Source organism: Zea mays, chromosome 9 (assembly GCF_902167145.1).
Source record: "Zea mays cultivar B73 chromosome 9, Zm-B73-REFERENCE-NAM-5.0, whole genome shotgun sequence".
Classification (NCBI taxonomy): Eukaryota; Viridiplantae; Streptophyta; class Magnoliopsida; order Poales; family Poaceae; genus Zea; species Zea mays.
The window spans coordinates 120,352,013-120,372,820 of NC_050104.1; positions in this window are offsets into that span (position 1 = coordinate 120,352,013).

The window sequence follows — 20,808 nt, forward strand, 5'->3', positions numbered from 1 at the left end:
AGATCTAAGATTGACAAAATTAATGAATTGATTGATGCTTTAAATGATAAGAATAGGCTACTAGAAAAGCAAGAGGATCTTTTGTATGAAGAACATGATAAGTTTGTAGAGGCACAAAAATCCCTTGCATTAGAAATTAAGAGGAATGAAATGCTTGCTTGTGAGTTGTCTACATGCCATGATTCTATTTCTAACTTAAAGAGCATTAATGATGATTTGAATGCTAAGTTAGAAATAGCTAGTAAATCAACAACTTGTGTAGAAAATGTTGTTATTTGCAATAGATGTAAAGATTTTGATATTGATGCTTGTAGGGAACACATAGCTTCTATTGCAAAGTTAAATGATGAAATGGCTAGTCTTAATGCCCAACTTAAGGCTAGCAAAAGTGATTTTGATAAACTAAAATTTGCTAGGGATGCCTACACGGTTGGTAGACACCCCTCAATTAAGGATGGGCTTGGCTTCAAGAGGGAAGCCAAGAACTTAACAAGCCATAAGGCTCCCATCTCTGCCAAGGAGAAAGGGAAGGCCCCTATGGCAAGTAGTACTAAAAAGAACCATACTTTTATGTACAATGATAGAAGACAGTCTTATAGGAGTTGTAATGCTTATGATGCTTTTAACTCTCATGCCATGCTTGCTTCTAGTTCTTCCTATATGCATGGTAGAGATGTGTTTAGAAGAAATGTTGTTCATCATATGCCTAGGAGAAATGTTGTTAATGTGCCTAGGAAAGTTAATGGACCTTCTACAATTTATCATGCTTTAAATGCTTCATTTGCTATTTGTAGAAAGGATAGGAAGATAGTTGCTAGGAAATTAGGGACAAAATGCAAGGATGATAAAACTTGCATTTGGGTCCCTAAGACAATTGTGACTAACCTTGTAGGACCCAACAAGAGTTGGGTACCTAAGACCCAAGCCTAAATTTGCCTTGCAGGTTTATGCATCCGGGGGTTCAAACTGGATTATCGACAGCGGATGCACAAACCATATGACGGGGGAGAAGAAGATGTTCACCTCCTACGTCAAGAACAAGGATTCCCAATACTCAATCATATTCAGTGATGGGAACCAAGGCAAGGTGAAAGGCTTAGGCAAGATTGCAATATCAAATGAGCACTCAAGCTCTAATGTGTTTTTAGTTGAGTCTCTTGGATATAATTTGCTATCTGTTAGTCAATTATGCAATATGGGATATAATTGCCTTTTCACAAATATAGATGTGTCTGTCTTTAGAAGAAGTGATGGTTCACTAGCTTTTAAGGGTGTATTAGACATCAAACTTTATTTAGTTGATTTTGCAAAAGAGGAGGCCGGACTAGATGCATGCTTAATTGCTAAGACTAGCATGGGCTGGCTGTGGCATTGCCGCTTAGCACATGTGGGGATGAAGAACCTTCACAAGCTTCTAAAGGGAGAACACGTGATAGGTTTGACTAACGTGCAATTCGAAAAAGATAGACCTTGTGCAGCTTGTCAAGCAGGTAAACAAGTGGGAGGAGCGCATCACAGCAAGAATGTGATGACCACTTTAAGACCTCTGGAGCTGCTGCATATGGATCTCTTCGGACCCATCGCCTATCTGAGCATAGGAGGAAGTAAGTATGGTCTTGTTATTGTTGATGACTTTTCCCGCTTCACTTGGGCGTTCTTTTTGCAGGATAAGTCTGAAACCCAAGGGACCCTCAAGCGCTTCCTAAGGAGAGCTCAAAATGAGTTTGAGCTCAAGGTGAAGAAGATAAGAAGCGACAATGGGTCCGAGTTCAAGAACCTTCAAGTGGAGGAGTTCCTTGAGGAGGAAGGGATCAAGAACGAGTTCTCCGCTCCCTACACACCACAGCAAAATGGTGTGGTAGAGAGGAAGAATAGGACGCTCATCGATATGGCGAGGATGATGCTTGGAGAGTTCAAGACCCCCGAGTGCTTTTGGTCGGAAGCCGTGAACACGGCTTGCCACGCCATCAACAGGGTCTACCTTCATCGTCTCCTCAAGAAGACGTCGTATGAGCTGCTAACCGGTAACAAACCCAATGTATCGTACTTTCGTGTATTTGGGAGTAAATGCTACATTCTAGTGAAGAAGGGTAGGAATTCCAAATTTGCTCCCAAAGCTGTAGAAGGGTTTTTGTTAGGTTATGACTCAAATACAAAGGCGTATAGAGTCTTCAACAAATCATCGGGTTTGGTTGAAGTCTCTAGCGACGTTGTATTTGATGAGACTAATGGCTCTCCAAGAGAGCAAGTTGTTGATCTTGATGATGTAGATGAAGAAGACGTTCCAACGGCCGCAATACGCACCATGGCGATTGGAGAGGTGCGGCCACAGGAACAAAATGAGCAAGATCAACCCTCTTCCTCAACTATGGTGCATCCCCCAACTCAAGACGATGAACAGGTTCATCAACAGGAGGCATGTGATCAAGGGGGAGCACAAGATGATCCTGTGATGGAGGAAGAAGCGCAACCAGGACCTCCAACCCAAGTTCGAGCGATGATTCAAAGGGATCATCCCGTCGACCAAATTCTGGGTGATATTAGCAAAGGAGTAACTACTCGATCTCGATTAGTTAATTTTTGTGAGCATTACTCCTTTGTCTCTTCTATTGAGCCTTTTAGGGTAGAGGAGGCCTTGCTAGATCCGGACTGGGTGTTGGCCATGCAAGAGGAGCTAACAACTTCAAGAGGAATGAAGTTTGGACGCTGGTGCCTCGTCCTAAACAAAATGTTGTGGGAACCAAATGGGTGTTCCGCAACAAACAAGATGAGCACGGGGTGGTGACAAGAAACAAGGCTCGACTTGTGGCTAAAGGTTATGCCCAAGTCGCAGGTTTGGACTTTGAGGAGACTTTTGCTCCTGTGGCTAGGCTAGAGTCTATTCGTATCTTGCTAGCATATGCCGCTCACCATTCTTTCAGGTTATTCCAAATGGATGTGAAGAGCACTTTCCTCAACGGGCCAATCAAGGAGGAGGTGTACGTTGAGCAACCCCCTGGCTTCGAGGATGAACGGTACCCCGACCACGTGTGTAAGCTCTCTAAGGCGCTCTATGGACTTAAGCAAGCCCCAAGAGCATGGTATGAATGCCTTAGAGATTTTTTAATTGCTAATGCTTTCAAGGTTGGGAAAGCCGATCCAACTCTTTTCACTAAGACTTGCGATGGTGATTTGTTTGTGTGCCAAATTTATGTCGATGACATAATATTTGGTTCTACTAACCAAAAGTCTTGTGAAGAGTTTAGCAGGGTGATGACGCAGAAATTCGAGATGTCGATGATGGGCGAGTTGAACTACTTCCTTGGGTTCCAAGTGAAGCAACTCAAGGACGACATCTTCATCTCCCAAACGAAGTACACGCAAGACTTGCTAAAGCGGTTTGGGATGAAGGACGCCAAGCCCGCAAAGACTCCGATGGGGACCGACGGACACACCGACCTCAACAAAGGAGGTAAGTCCGTTGATCAAAAGGCATACCGGTCCATGATAGGGTCTTTACTTTATTTATGTGCTAGTAGACCGGATATTATGCTTAGCGTATGCATGTGTGCTAGATTTCAATCCGATCCTAAGGAGTGTCACTTAGTGGCGGTAAAGCGAATTCTTAGATATTTAGTGGCTACGCCTTGCTTCGGGATCTGGTATCCAAAGGGGTCTACCTTTGACTTGATTGGATATTCAGATTCTGACTATGCTGGATGTAAGGTCGATAGGAAGAGTACATCGGGGACGTGCCAATTCTTAGGAAGGTCCCTGGTGTCATGGAATTCTAAGAAACAAACTTCCGTTGCCCTATCCACCGCTGAGGCCGAGTATGTTGCCGCAGGACAGTGTTGCGCGCAACTACTTTGGATGAGGCAAACCCTCAGGGACTTTGGCTACAATCTGAGCAAAGTCCCACTCCTATGTGATAATGAGAGTGCTATCTGCATGGCGGAAAATCCTGTTGAGCACAGCCGCACAAAGCACATAGACATCCGGCATCACTTTTTGAGAGACCACCAGCAAAAGGGAGATATCGAAGTGTTTCATATTAGCACCGAGAACCAGCTAGCCGATATCTTTACCAAGCCTCTAGATGAGAAGACCTTTTGCAGGCTGCGTAGTGAGCTAAATGTCTTAGATTCGCGGAACTTGGATTGAATTGTAGCATACATGTGTTTATGCCTTTGATCATGTTCATTCTGCATTTTGTTGCTTATTGTGGTGCTCAAGTTGTATAAGCACTCCCCGGATCTCACAAGTCCTTGTGCAAGTGATGCACATATTTAGGGGGAGGTGTGTTACAACTTGACCTTTTGAAACTAACCATGTGCTTGGGTTTGTTTTAGTCTCAAAGGAGGATTGAAAGGGAAAAGGTGGACTTGGACCATGCAAGACTTCCACTGCACTCCGATGAAAAGAGTAACTTTTCCAAGTTCATCTTTATACTCTTATTGCCTATTTGCTCTAAGTTGAAGATTTTGGTGAGGCAATGGGGTTAAAGGGCCAAGATTGATCCCGTTTTGGTGCTTGATGCCAAAGGGGGAGAAAATAAAGGTCAAAGCGATAAATGGATCGACTACCACTTGAGAGATTTTGAAAATAGTAGAAACTTGATAGATTTTGAAAATAGTAGAATAGAGCTTTTGGTTTGTCAAAACTCTTTTATTGTCTCTCTTGTCTCTCTTGTCAAAAGTTGGCTTCTTGTGGGGAGAAATGTTGATTATGGGAAAAAGGGGGAGTTTTTGAAATCTTGAATCAATTTCTCTTGTAATGACTCTCTTTATGTTAACAAGTATGTTTGACTTAGAGATAGAAATTTAAGTTTGATTTGCAAAAACAAACCAAGTGGTGGCAAAGGATGATCCATATATGTCAAAATTGAATCAAAACAATTTTGAGTTCTTATTTGAATTGATTTTGTACTGGTTCTACTTGCTTTATGTTGTGTTGGCATAAATCACCAAAAAGGGGGAGATTGAAAGGGAAATGTGCCCTTAGGCCATTTCTAAGTATTTTGGTGATTTAGTGTCCAACACAAGTGCCTAAGTGTAAAATGGTGGACAAAGTACAAATCAAGGATAAAGGTATGTTTCTCAGACTTAGTACATTGTTTTATGGACTAATGTATTGTGTCTAAGTGCTGGAAACAGGAAAAATCCAATTGGAAATGTCTTGGCTCGAGCAGCCAAGACTCTGCTCAGTCTGGGAGCACCGGACTGTCCGGTGGTGCACCGGACAGTGTCCGGTGCGCCAGGCTGGCTCGAGCGAACTGGCCGCTCTCGGGAATTCATCGGCGACGTACGGCTATAATTCACCGGACTGTCCGGTGAGCCAACGGTCGGCCGGGCCAACGGTCGGCCGCGTGATCTGCGCGGGACACGTGGCCGAGCCAACGGCTAGAAGGGGGCACCAGACTGTCCGGTGTGCACCGGATATGTCCGGTGCGCCAACGGCTCTCAGACTGCCAACGGTCGACTGCGCCATTTTTGGAAGGAAATCGGGCACCGGACTGTCCGGTGCGCCAGTCGACAGAAGGCAAGATCAGCCTTCCCTGAATGCTCTCAACGGCTCCTAGCTGCCTTGGGGCTATAAAAGGGACCCCTAGGCGCATGGAGGAGGACACCAAGCATTCCTTGAGCACTCTTGATCACTCACACTTCATTCTTGCGCACTTGTTCGACATTCTAGTGATTTGAGCTCTGTTCTAGTGTGCTAGTCTCTTGAGCTTAAGTCTGGGTCTTGTGTGTGTGCTTTTGCTGTGATCTTAGTGTCTTGTGTGAGTTGCTAATCCCTCCCTTGCTTCGTGCTTCTTTGTGAACTTCAAGTGTAAGAGCGAGAGGCTCCAAGTTGTGGAGATTCCTCGCAAACGGGATTAAGAAAAGCAAGCAAAACACTGTGGTATTCAAGTGGGTCTTTGGACCGCTTGAGAGGGGTTGATTGCAACCCTCGTCCATTGGGACGCCACAACGTGGAGTAGGCAAGCGTTGGTCTTGGCCGAACCACGAGATAACCACTGTGCCATCTCTGTGATTGATCTCTTGTTGGTTATTGTGTTTTAGACTCCTCTCTAGCCACTTGGCGGTTGTTGCGCTAACACTTAACCAAGTTTTTGTGGCCTAAGTTTTAAGTGTTACAGGATCACCTATTCACCCCTCCTCTAGGTGCTCTCAAGCATTCAATTCGAGACACACCAAAGAGATCAAAACCTCTCCCAAGTCCATAGATCATTCCCAATCAAATAGTGACTAGTGAGAGAGTGACTTGTGTTCATTTGAGCTCTTGCGCTTGGATTGCTTCTTTTTCTCATTCTTTCTTGTGATCAACTCAATTGTAACCGAGGCAAGAGACACCAATTGTGTGGTGGTCCTTGCGGGGACTTTGTGTCCCGTTTGATTGAAAAGAGAAGCTCACTCGGTATAAGTGACCGTTTGAGAGAGGGAAAGGGTTGAAAGAGACCCGGTCTTTGTGACCACCTCAACGGGGAGTAGGTTTGCAATAACCGAACCTCGGTAAAACAAATCATCGTGTCTCACTCTTTATTTGCACGCGATTTGTTTTTCACCCTCTCTCTCGGACTCGTTCATATTTCTAACGCTAACCCGACTTGTAGTTGTGCTTAAGTTTATAAATTTCAGATTCGCCCTATTCACCCCCTCTCTAGGCGACTTTCAATTGGTATCGGAGCCCGGTGCTTCATTAGAGCTTAACCGCTCGAAGTGATGTCGGGAGATCACGCCAAGAAGATGGTGATCGACGGTGAGAAGACCGCTACAAGCCACAGGAAGGCTCCATCGAGGGAGTCCGCCAACAAGAAGAAGGATGGATCCCCTTCACGCATTCGATCGCAAAAGAGTGGCGAGAAGAAGAAGAAAATGAAGAAAGTGGTCTACTACGAGACCGACTCTTCCTCGCCCTCTACATCCGGATCTGACGCCGCATCCGTCACTTCTAAGCGCCAAGAGCGCAAGAAGTATCGTAAGATCCCCCTACGCTATCCTCGCATTGCTAAGCATACTCCATTACTTTCCGTTCCATTAGGCAAACAACCAACATTTGACGGTGAAGATTATTCTATCCACAAAAGTATATGGGATGTTGTTGAGTTTGGTGTACAGGTACCATCCGTAGGGGATGAAGATTATGATGAGGACGAGGTGGCCCAAATCGTGCACTTCAACTCCCAAGCCACCACTATACTCCTCACCTCTCTAAGTCGAGAGGAGTATAACAAGGTGCAAGGATTGAAGAGCGCCAAGGAGATTTGGGATGTGCTCAAGACCGCACACGAAGGAGACGAGGTGACAATAATCACCAAGCGGGAGACGATCGAGGGGGAGCTCGGTCGCTTCAGGCTTCGCCAAGGGGAGGAGCCACAAGAGATGTACAACCGGCTCAAGACCTTGGTGAACCAAGTGCGCAACCTCGGGAGCACCAAATGGGATGACCATGAAATGGTCAAGGTTATTCTTAGATCACTCGTTTTTCTTAACCCTACGCAAGTTCAATTAATACGTGGTGATCCTAGATACACACTAATGTCTCCCGAGTAAGTAATAGGAAAATTTGTGAGCTTTGAGTTGATGATCAAATGCTCAAAGAAAATCATCGAGCAAGATGCCTCCTCCACGCCCGAAGCACAACCGGTCGCATTCAAGGCGATGGAGAAGAAGAAGGAAGAGTCTACATCAAGTAGACTCCCCATTGACGCCTCCAAGCTCAACAATGAGGAGATGGCGCTCATCATCAAAAGCTTCCGCCAAATCCTCAAGCAAAGGAGGGGGAAGGACTACAAATCCTGCTCCAAGAAAGTGTGCTACAAGTGTGGTAAGCCCGGTCATTTTATTGCAAAATGTCCATTATCAAGTGACAGTGACAGGGATAACGACAAGAAGGGCAAGAGGAGAGAAAAGAAGAGGTACCACAAGAAGAAGGGCGGCGATGCCCATGTGTGCCGCGAGTGGAACTCCGACGAGAGCTCCACCGACTCCTCCTCCGACGAGGACGCCGCCAACATCGTCGTCACCAAAGGACTCCTCTTCCCCAACGTCGGCCACAAGTGCCTCATGGCAAAGGACGGCAAAAGGAAGAAGGTAAAATCTAGATCCTCCACTAAATATGCATCCTCTAGTGATGAAAATAATTCTAGTGATGAGGAGGATAATTTGCACACCCTTTTTGCCAACCTAAACATGCAACAAAAGGAAAAATTAAATGAATTAATTAGTGCTATTCATGAAAAGGATGAACTCTTGGACTCCCAAGAGGACTTCCTAATTAAGGAAAATAAGAAGCATGTTAATGTTAAGAATGCTTATACTCTAGAGGTAGAAAAATGTGAAAAATTATCTAGTGAGCTAAGCACGTGCCATGATATTATTGCCAACCTTAGAAATGAGAATGCTAGACTAATTGCTAAGGTTGATTCAAATGTTTGTGATGATTCAATTTCCAATCTTAGAGATGATAATGTTAGTTTACTTGCTAAGATTGAAGAATTGAATGTCTCTCTTGTTAGCCTTAGAAATGAGAATGAAAAATTAATTGCTAAGGCTAAAGACTTAGATGTTTGCAATACTTCCATTTCTAATCTTAGAAGTGAAAATGACATTTTACATGCTAAGATTGTTGAACTAAAATCTTGCAAATCCTCTACATCTATCGTTGAGCATGTTTCTATTTGCACTAGATGTAGAGACATTAATGTTGATGCTATTCATGATCACCTAGCTTTAATTAAGAAACAAAATGATCACATAGCTCAACTTAATGCCAAAATTAATGAGCATGACTTAGAAAATGAAAAATTTTAATTTGCTAGAAGCATGCTCTATAGTGGGAGACGCCCTGGCATCAAGGATGGCATCAGCTTCCAAAAGGGAGACAATGTCAAACTTAATGTCCCTCCTAAAAGATTGTCTAACTTTGTTAAGGGCAAGGCTCCCATGGCTCAGGATAACGAGGGTTACATTTTGTACCCTCCCGGTTATCCCGAGCACAAGATTAGGAGAATTCACTCTAGGAAGTCTCACTCTGGCTCTAACCATGCTTTTATGTATAAGAGTGAGGCATCTAGTTCTAGGCAATCAACCTGTGCTAAATTGCCTAAGAAGAAAACTCCTATTGCATCAAATGATCATAATATTTCATTTAAAACTTTTGATGCATCTTATGTTTTGACTAACAAATCCAGCAAAGTAGCTGCCAAGTATGTTGGGGGCAAACACAAGGGGTCAAAGACCTGTGTTTGGGTAACCAAAGTTCTTGTATCTAATGTCAAAGGACCCAAAACCGTTTGGGTACCTAAAATCAAGAACTAAATTTGTTTTGTAGGTTTATGCATCCGGGGGCTCAAGTTGGATCATCGATAGCGGGTGCACAAACCACATGACAGGGGAGAAGAAGATGTTCTCCTCCTACGAGAAAAACCAAGATCCCCAAAGAGCGATCACATTCGGGGATCGGAATCAAGGTTTGGTCAAAGGATTGGGTAAAATTGCTATATCACCTGACCATTCCATTTCCAATGTTTTTCTTGTAGATTCTTTAGATTATAACTTGCTTTCAGTTTGCAATTATGTAAAATGGGTTACAACTGTCTTTTTACGGATATAGGTGTTACTGTCTTTAGAAGAAGTGATGATTCAGTAGCATTTAAGGGAGTGTTAGAGGGTCAGCTATACTTAGTAAATTTTGATAGAGCTGAACTCGACACTTACTTAATTGCTAAGACTAACATGGGCTGGCTCTGGCATCGCCGACTAGCACATGTGGTAATGAAGAATCTTCACAAGCTTCTAAAGGGAGAACACATTTTGGGACTAACAAATATTCATTTTGAGAAAGACAGGATTTGTAGCGCATATCAGGCAGGGAAGCAAGTTGGTGTTCATCATCCACACAAGAACATCATGACGACTGACAGGCCACTCGAGCTCCTACACATGGACCTATTCGGCCCGATAGCTTACATAAGCATCGGCGGGAGTAAGTACTATCTAGTTATTGTGGATGATTATTCTCGCTTCACTTGGGTATTCTTTTTGCAGGAAAAATCTCACACCCAAGAAACTTTGAAAGGATTCTTGAGACGGGCTCAAAATGAGTTCGGCTTGAGGATCAAGAAGATAAGAAGCGACAACGGAACGGAGTTCAAGAACTCAAAAATCGAAGGCTTCCTTGAGGAGGAGGGCATCAAGCATGAGTTCTCCTCTCCCTACACTCCACAACAAAATGGTGTAGTGGAGAGGAAGAATAGAACTCTATTGGACATGGCAAGGACCATGCTTGATGAGTACAAGACTTCGGATCGGTTTTGGGCGGAGGCGGTCAACACCGCTTGCTACGCCATCAACCGGTTGTATCTACACCGAATCCTCAAGAAGACATCGTATGAACTCCTAACCGATAAAAAGCCCAATGTTTCATACTTTAGAGTCTTTCGTAGCAAATGCTTTATTCTTGTTAAAAGAGGTAGAAAATCCAAATTTGCTCCTAAGGCTATAGAAGGCTTTTTACTAGGATATGATTCAAACACAAGAGCATATAGAGTCTTTAACAAGTCCTCTGGACTAGTTGAAGTTTCTTGTGACATTGTGTTTGATGAGACTAACGGCTCTCAAGTAGAGCAAGTTGATCTTGATGAGCTAGATGATGAAGAGGCTCTGTGCGTCGCGCTAAGGAACATGTCCATTGGGGATGTGTGTCCTAAGGAATCCGAAGAGCCTCCAAATGCACAAGATCAACCATCTTCCTCCATGCAAGCATCTCCACCAACTCAAGATGAGGATGAGGCTCAAGATGTTGAAGGAGAAGAACAAGAAGATGAGTCACCTCAAGAGGAGAGCAATGATCAAGGGGGAGATGCCCATGATCAAGATGAGGAAGATGAACAAGTTCCAAAACCGCCACACACTAGAGTCCACCAAGCAATGCAACGAGATCACCCCGTGAACACCATCCTCGGCGATATTCAAAAGGGGGTAACTACTCGATCTCGTGTTGCTCATTTTTGTGAACATTACTCTTTTGTTTCCTCTATTGAGCCACACAGGGTAGAGGAAGCACTTCAAGATTCGGATTGGGTGGTGGCGATGCAAGAGGAGCTCAACAATTTCACAAGGAATGAGGTATGGCATTTAGTTCCACGTCCTAACCAAAATGTTGTAGGAACCAAGTGGGTTTTCCGCAACAAGCAAGATGAGCATGGTGTGGTGACAAGGAACAAAGCCCGACTTGTGCCCAAGGGATATTCACAAGTTGAAGGTTTGGATTTCGGTGAAACCTATGCACCCGTAGCTAGGTTTGAGTCAATTCGCATTTTACTTGCCTATTCTACTTACCATGGCTTCAAGCTTTATCAAATGGACGTGAAAAGTGCCTTCCTCACGGACCAATCAAGGAAGAGGTCTATGTTGAGCAACCTCTCGGCCTTGAAGATAGTGAGTACCCTAACTATGTATATAAACTCTCAAAGGCACTTTATGGGCTCAAGCAAGCCGCAAGAGCATGGTATGAATGCCTAAGAGATTTCCTTATCACTAATGGCTTCAAAGTCGGAAAAGCCGATCCTACACTCTTTACTAAAACACTTGAAAATGATTTGTTTGTATGCAAAATTTATGTTGATGATATCATATTTGGGTCTACTAACGAATTTATTTGTGAAGAGTTTAGTAGGATCATGACACAAAAAATCGAGATGTCTATGATGGGGGAGTTGAAGTACTTCTTAGGATTTCAAGTGAAGCAACTCCAAGAGGGCACCTTCATTAGCCAAACGAAGTACATTCAAGACATACTCAACAAGTTTGGGATGAAGGATGCTAAGCCCATCAAGACACCCATGGGAACCAATGGGCATCTCGACCTCGACACGGGAGGTAAATCCGTAGATCAAAAGGTATACCGGTCGATGATAGGTTCCTTACTCTATTTATGTGCATCTCGACCGGACATTATGCTTTCCGTATGCATGTGTGCAAGATTCCAAGCCGATCCTAAGGAAGCTCACCTTAGGGCCGTAAAACGAATCTTGAGATATTTAGTTTATACTCCTAAGTTTGGCCTTTGGTACCCCAAGGGATCCACATTTGATTTAATTGGTTATTCGGATGCCGATTGGGCAGGGTGTAAAATTAATAGAAAGAGCACATCGGGGACTTGCCAGTTCTTGGGAAGGTCTCTGGTGTCTTGGGCTTCAAAGAAGCAAAATTCTGTAGCTCTTTCTACCGCCGAAGCCGAGTATATTGTCGCAGGCCATTGTTGCGCGCAATTACTTTGGATGAGGCAAACCCTTAGGGACTATGGTTACAAATTAACCAAAGTTCCTCTTCTATGTGATAATGAGAGTGCAATCCGCATGGAGGATAATCCCGTTGAACATAGCCGCACTTAACACATAGCCATTCGGTATTATTTTCTAAGGGATCACCAACAAAAGGGGGATATCGAGATTGCATATATTAACACCAAAGAGCAGTCAGCCGATATCTTTACCAAGCCACTAGATGAACAAACATTTAACAAACTTAGGCATGAGCTAAATATTTTTGATTCTCGGAATTTCTTTTGATGTTTTGCACACATAGCTCAATAATATACCTTTGATCATATCTCTTTCATGTGCTATGACTAATGTGTTTTTCAAGTACATTTCATGCTAAGTCATAGATTGAAAGGGAATTGGAGTCTTCGGCGAAGACAAAGGCTTCCACTCCACTCCATCAAATTACTCATCCTTCGCCGTCGCTCCGCGCCGCTCTCCAACTTTGGTATAATCTTCACTCATATGTTATTTACCATAGGGAGAGAAAGTAAAAAGGGCTTATATTTCACTCAAGTATCCGTTTTTGGCGATTCATGCCAAAGGGGGAGAAAGTATTAGCCCAAAGCAAAAGGACCGCACCACCACCAATTTTCAAAAATTTGAGTTAAGAAAAGATTTTTCAAATGGTGATTTTTCAATCGGTATCTTATTTTTGATAGAATTTCAAATTGGTACAACCCTTTCAAAACTAATATCTAAAACCCTCTTGAACACTAAGATGAGGATTTTATTGAGGGTGAGTTTTGTTTAGTCAAAGGAAAAAGCATTTGAAACAGGGGGAGAAAATTTCAAATCTTGAAAATGCTTTTCAAAATATTATTCATTTTAACTTTGACTATTTGCAAAAGGACTTTGAAAAGAATTTACAAAAATATTTGCAAAAACAAAACATGTGGTGCAAGCATGGTCCAAAATGTTAAAAATGAAGAAATCAATCCATGCGCATCTTATGAAAATATTGGTTCAATTCTAAGTAACCTTTGCACTTATATTATGCAAACTAGTTCAATTATGCACTTCTATATTTGCTTTGGTTTGTGTTGGCATCAATCACCAAAAAAGGGGAGATTGAAAGGGAAATAGGCTTACACCTTTTCCTAATTGATTTTGGTGGTTGAATTGCCCAACACAAATAATTGGACTAACTAGTTTACTCTAGATTATGAGTTCTACAGGTGCCAAAGGTTCACAACAAACCAATAAAAAGACCAAGAAAGTATTCAAATATAGAGAGCTAAAGTCAGCCGAAGTGTGCCCTAGCCTGGCGCACCGGACTGTCCGGTGTGCCACCGGACAGTGTCCGGTGCACCACCAGACAGTGTCCAGTGCACAAGGGACTCCAACTCCAAACTGCCCACCTTCGGGAATTCCGGAGGCCGCTCCGCTATAATTCACCGAACTGTCCGGTGTAGCACCGGACAGTGTCCGGTGGCGCATCGGACTGTCCGGTGTGCCAGCGGAGCAACGGCTACTTCGCGCCAACGGTCGTCTGAAGAAGGCATTAAATGCGCTACAGTGCGCACCAGAGTCAGAGCAGAGCCAGATGGCGCACCGGACAGTGAACAGTACCTGTCCGGTGCACCACCGGACTGTCCGGTGGCCCAGAAGACAGAAGCTCCAACGGTCAGAATCCAATGGCTGGGTGACGTGGCAGGCGCATCGGACAGTGTCCGATGGCGCACCGGACTGTCCGGTGCGCCATGCGACAGCAGCCTTCACCAAACGGCTAGTTTGGTGGTTGGGGCTATAAATACCCCCAACCACCCACCATTCATTGCATCCAAGTTTTCTAACTTCCCACACCTTACAAGAGCTATAGCATTCAATACGAGACACACCAAAGAGATCAAAACCTCTCCCAAGTCCATAGATCATTCCCAATCAAATAGTGACTAGTGAGAGAGTGACTTATGTTCATTTGAGCTCTTGCGCTTGGATTGCTTCTTTTTCTCATTCTTTCTTGTGATCAACTCAATTGTAATCGAGGCAAGAGATACCAATTGTGTGGTGGTCCTTGCGGGGACTTTGTGTCCCGTTTGATTGAGAAGAGAAGCTCACTCGGTCTAAGTGACCGTTTGAGAGAGGGAAAGGGTTGAAAGAGACCCGGTCTTTGTGGCCACCTCAACGGGGAGTAGGTTTGCAAGAACCGAACCTCGGTAAAACAAATCATCGTGTCTCACTCTTTATTTGCACGCGATTTGTTTTTCACCCTCTCTCTCGGACTCGTTCATATTTCTAACGCTAACCCGACTTGTAGTTGTGCTTAAGTTTATAAATTTCAGATTCGCCCTATTCACCCTCCTCTAGGCGACTTTCAAAAGCCAATCACAAATAAGATGGACACAAGACACAGTGATTTATCCCGTGGTTCGGCCAATGCCTACTTCCATGTTGTGGTGACCTCTTTCGGTCAAGGATTGCACTCAATCCCTCTCAAGTGATCCAATTATCAGCTTTGAGTACCACGACTATCTTCCTTAGTAATCTTTGTCCCATTTGCGAGGAATCTCCACAGATTGGAGCCTCTCACCCTTACAAGTTTATCACAAGATAAGCAAAGTAGTAAGTGAGGGAGAGTAACACATGCAAGACTCAAATCCGTAGCACACGCACGCACACAAGCCAAGACTTGAGCTCGAAACACAACACAGAGAGTTCACAACTCAAACGGAGCTCAAATCACTAACACAATCGATCAAATGCGTGGAGGCGGAGTCTGGGAGTCTTAGGATGCTTAGTGAATGCTTGGTGTACTGCTCCATGCTCCTAGGGGTCCCTTTTATAGCCCCAAGGCAGCTAGGAGCCGTTGGAGATCAACTTGAAAGGCAATTCTTGCCTTCTGTCGAGTGGTGCACCGGACAGGCCGGTGCACCACCGGACAACTACTGTAGCAGTCCGGTGCGCGATCTCTTTCCCTTTCTGGCGAAGCCAATCGTTGGATCTTCGGATCTATTGGCACACCGGACACTGTCCCGTGCATACTGGATAGTCTGGTGCGACCATCCGACCGTTGGCTGAGCCACGTATCGCCCGTTGATCGCGCAGGTGACCGTTGGCCGCTGGCGCCGTTGACTCACCGGACAGTCTGGTGAATTTTAGCCGTGGCGCCTTCGGCTTTTCCCGAGAGCGACAAGTTCGTCGCCGAAGACTTAAGCGCGGGCGCTGGTGCACCACCAGACAGTCCGGTGATTTATAGCCACGTCACCGCGCAAATTCCCGAGAGCAGCTACTTTGCCGTCGGGCCAGCTTGGGCACCGGACACTGTCCGGTGCGCCACAGGCTGGTGCTGGTTTGGCTGACTTAGCCATTCTTTCTTCCATCCTTTTTCTCTTTTCTTGGTCATGTCTCTAGCACTTAGATAAACATGTTAGTAACCAAAAACAATTGACTAAGTCCAGAGACATACCTTTCTCTTTGATTTTCACTTCTCACTTAGTTAGCACATATGAACTCAAAACAATGTGTTGGGCATCTAATCACCAAAACAATTATAGAAATGTCCAAAGGGCATATTTCCCTTTTAATCTCCCCTTTTTGGTGATTTATGCCAACACATTAAAAAGCAACTAAGAAGTGCAAATTTAAGACCATTTTTTACCTTTAGTATTTGGCATATTTGGATCACTTTTGCCACCACTTGGTTTGTTTTTGCAAATCAAATCCTTTTTCCTATCTCTAAGTCAAACACACTTGATTGGGCGAATAGAGAGATATTGCAAGAGTAAAATTGATCAAGTGTAAAAAAACTCCCCCTTTTTCCCATAATCAAAATTCTCCCCCATAAGAGACCAAATTTTGCAATAAGAGTCATTTGTGCAAAATACAAATTCTAACTCTACTTTTTTTTGAAATTCATAAGTGGTTGGCTGATCCAGTTGCTTTGGCCTTAATTTCTCCCCCTTTTGCATTAAGCACCAAAACGAGAAAACTTTTGGCCCTTTCCTCATTGCTTCACCAAAATGTCAAATAAGAGCACAAAGGCAATGAGAGCATTAATATGAGCTTGGACGTAAATACACTTATATCGGAGTGCAGTGGAAGTCTTTTCGTCGCCCAAGTTCATTTTCCCTTTCAATGGTCCTTCGAGACTACTTCAAGTGTACTTAAACAAACAAGTTAGTCTCAAAGGAGTCAAGTTGTAGCTCATCTCCCCCTAAACATGTGCATCATTTGCATACAGACTTGTGAGGTCCGGGGATGACTTGTACAACTTGAGCACCACAAATAAACAATAAATGCTCAAAATAACATAATCAAAGGCATAGAACACATGTATGCTATAGATCAATCCAAGTTACGCGAATCTAAGACATTTAGTTCACTACGCAACCTGCAAAACCTTTTCTCATCTAAAGGCTTGGTGAAGATATCGGCTAGCTGGTTCTCGGTGCTAATGTGGTAAACATCGATATCTCCCTTTTGTTGGTGGTCTCTCAAGAAGTGATGTCGGATGTCTATGTGCTTAGTGCGACTGTGTTCAACAAGATTATCCGCCAAGCGAATTGCACTCTCATTGTCACATAGGAGTGGGACTTTACTCAGATTGTAGCCAAAGTCCCGGAGGGTTTGCCTCATCCAAATCAGTTGCGCGCAACACTGTCCTGCGACAACGTACTCGGCCTCAGCGGTGGATAGGGCAATTGAAAGGGAAATAGGCTTACACCTTTTCCTAATTAATTTTGGTGGTTGAATTGCCCAACACAAATAATTGGACTAACTAGTTTGCTCTAGATTATGAGTTCTACAGGTGCCAAAGGTTCACATCAAACCAATAAAAAGACCGAAAAAGGATTCAAATATAGAGAGCAAAAGTCAGCCGAAGTGTCCCCTGGTCTGGTGCACCGGACTGTCCGGTGTGCCACCGGACAGTGTCCGGTGCACCAGGGACTCCAACTCCGAACTGCTCACCTTCGGGAATTCTGGGAGCCAGTCCGCTATAATTCACCGGACTGTCTGGTGTGCCAGCGGAGCAATGGCTACTTCAGCGCCAACGGTCGCCTACAATGGCATTTAATGCGCTACAGTGCGCGCAGAAGTCAGGCACGCGCCAGGAGGCACACCGGACAGTCTACAGGACCTGTCCGGTGCACCACCGGACTGTCTGGTGGCCCAGAAGACAGAAGCTCAATCGGTCAGAATCCAACAGCTGGGTGACATGGCAGGCGCACCGGAGAGTGTCCGGTGGCGCACCGGACTGTCCGGTGTGCCATGCGACAGCAGCCTTCACCAAACGACTAGTTTGGTGGTTGGGGCTATAAATACCCCAACCACCCACCATTCATTGCATCCAAGTTTTCAGACTTTCTACACCTTACAAGAGCTATAACATTCAATACAAGACACACCAAAGAGATCAAATCCTCTCCCAAGTCCAAAGATCATTCCCAATCAATTAGTGACTAGTGAGAGAGTGACTTGTGTTCATTTGAGCTCTTGCGCTTGGATTGCTTCTTTTTCTCATTCTTTCTTGTGATCAACTCAATTGTAACCGAGGCAAGAGACACCAATTGTGTGGTGGTCCTTGCAGGGAATTTGTGTCCTATTTGATTGAGAAGAGAAGCTCACTCGGTCTAAGTGACCGTTTGAGAGAGGGAAAGGGTTGAAAGAGACCCGGTCTTTGTGACCACCTCAACGGGGAGTAGGTTTGCAAGAACCGAACCTTGATAAAACAAATCCTTGTGTCTCACTCTTTATTTTGCTTGAGATTTGTTTTTCGCCCTCTCTCTCGGACTCGTTCATATTTCTAACGCTAACCCGACTTGTAGTTGTGCTTAAGTTTATAAATTTCAGATTCGCCCTATTCACCCCCCTCTAGGCGACTTACAATTGGTATCGGAGCCCGGTGCTTCATTACAGCCTAACCGCTCGAAGTGATGTCGGGAGCATCCGCTAAGAGGGAGCTCGGGACCGGCGACAAGTCCGCAAGCTCGGGGAGAACGCACTCAAGGGAGTCCGCCCACAAGCACAAGGAGGAATCCTCATCCTCCATCAAGTCCCAACAGAAGGGTGACAACAAGAAGAAGATGAAGAAAGTGGTCTACTACGAGACCGACTCTTCGTCACCCTCCACCTCCGGCTCGGAATCGGCATCCGTCACTTCTAAGCGCCATGAGCGCAAGAAGTATAGTAAGATGCCCCTTCGCTACCCTCGTATTTCAAAATGCACTCCATTACTTTTCGTTCCTTTAGGAAAACCACCTATGGTAGAAGGTGAAGATTATTCTATGTGGAGTGATAAAATGAGGCATCACCTAACCTGACTCCACAAAAGCATATGGGATATTGTTGAGTATGGAGCGCAGGTACCAAAGAAGGGAGACAAGGATTACGACTCAGAGGAGGTCGAACAAATCCAACACTTCAACTCCCAAGCCACAACTATACTCCTCGCCTCTCTAAGTCGAGAGGAGTATAATAAGGTGCAAGGGTTGAAGAGCGCAAAGGAAATTTGGGACGTGCTCAAGACCGCGCACGAAGGAGACGAGGTGACCAAGATCACCAAGCAGGAGATGATTGAGGGGGAGCTCGGTCGCTTCATGCTTCACCAAGGGGAGGAGCCACAAGCAATGTACAACCGGCTCAAAACCTTGGTGAACCAAGTGCGCAACCTCAGGAGCACCAAATGGGATGACCATGAAATGGTCAAGGTTATTCTTAGATCACTCGTTTTCCTTAACCCTACACAAGTTCAATTAATTCGTGGTGATCCTAGATACACACTAATGTCTCCCGAGGAAGTAATAGGAAAATTTGTGAGCTTTGAGTTAATGATCAAAGGATCCAAGAAAATCATCGAGCAAGGCGCCTCCTCCACACCCGATGTGCAACCCGTTGCATTCAAAGCAATGGAGGAGAAGAAAGAAGACTCTACAACGAGTAGGGTCCCCATCGACGCCTCCAAGCTCGACAATGAGGAGATGGCACTCATCATCAAGAGCTTCCGTCAAATCCTCAAGCAAAGGAGGGGGAAGGACTACAAGTCCCGCTCCAAGAAAGTTTGCTACAAGTGTGGTAAGCCCGGTCACTTTATTGCAAAATGTCCATTATCAAGTGACAGTGACAGGGGCGACGACAAGAAGGGCAAGAGGAGAGAAAAGAAGAGATACTACAAGAAGGGCGGCGATGTCCATGTATGCCGCAAGTGGAACTCCGACGAGAGCTCCACCGACGAGGACGCCGCCAACATCGCCGTCACTAAAGGGCTCCTCTTCCCCAACGTCGGCCACAAGTGCCTCATGGCAAATGATGGCAAAAGGAAGAAGGTAAAATCAAAATCCTCCACTAAATATGCAACCTCTAGTTATGAGGATAATTCTAGTGATGAGGAGGATAATTTGCCCACCCTTTTTTCCAACCTAAACATGCAACAAAAAGAAAAATTGAATGAATTAATTAGTGCTATTCATGAGAAGGATGAACTCTTGGACACCCAAGAGGACTTCCTAATTAAGGAAAACAAGAAGCATGTTAAGGTTAAAAATGCTTATGCTCTAGAAGTAGAAAAATGTGAAAAATTATCTAGTGAGCTAAGCACTTGCCATGATGTCATTGCCAACCTTAGAAATGAGAATGCTAGATTAATTGCTAAGGTTGATTCAAATGTATGTGATGATTCAATTTCCAATCTTAGAGATGATAATGCTAGTTTACTTGCTAAGATTGAAAAATTGAATGCTTCTCTTGCTAGCCTTAAGATTGAAAATGAAAAATTGATTGCTAAGGCTAAAGACTTAGATATTTGCAATGCTTCCATTTCCAATCTTAGAAGTGAAAATGACATTTTACATGCTAAGATTGTTGAACTAAAATCTTGCAAACCCTCTACATCTACCGTTGAGCATGTTACAATTTGCACTAGATGTAGAGATATTAACATTGATGCTATTCATGATCACATGGCCTTGACTAAACAACAAAATGATCATATAGCAAAATTAGATGCTAAAATTGCCGAGCATGAGCTAGATAATGAAAAATTTAAATTTGCTCGTAGTATGCTTTATAGTGGGAGACGCCCTGGCATCAAGGATGGCATTGGCTTCCAAAAGGGAGACAATGTCAAACTTAATACCCCTGCTAAAAGATTGTCTAACTTTGTTAAGGGCAAGGCTCCCATGGCTCAGGATAACGAGGGTTACATTTTATACCCTGCCGGTTATTGAAAGCTCTCTTGTGGGTTTTGGTGTTTGGATGACAACTCAATTAAAGGACTAACAAGTTGTTAAGTGTTGAACAGATGCTGAATGCAAAGCTAATAAGGTTCAACACAAGTAAACAGACGTGATGGTCCAAAGACGGAGTTATCTATAGATATAATGGACATCACAAGGAAGATGGACATTGCTTAAGTGAGACTTGATGTGCATAACTTGGAGACAACCGATCAAACCAAGGTTGGAAGCAAGAAGAGCTTCGAGGTACCGAGTGCACGGGAGAAAGTCAAGGAGACCAGGAACCCAAGGCCAGGGGTGAAGAAGAAGACTTGCGGAATCAAGGTT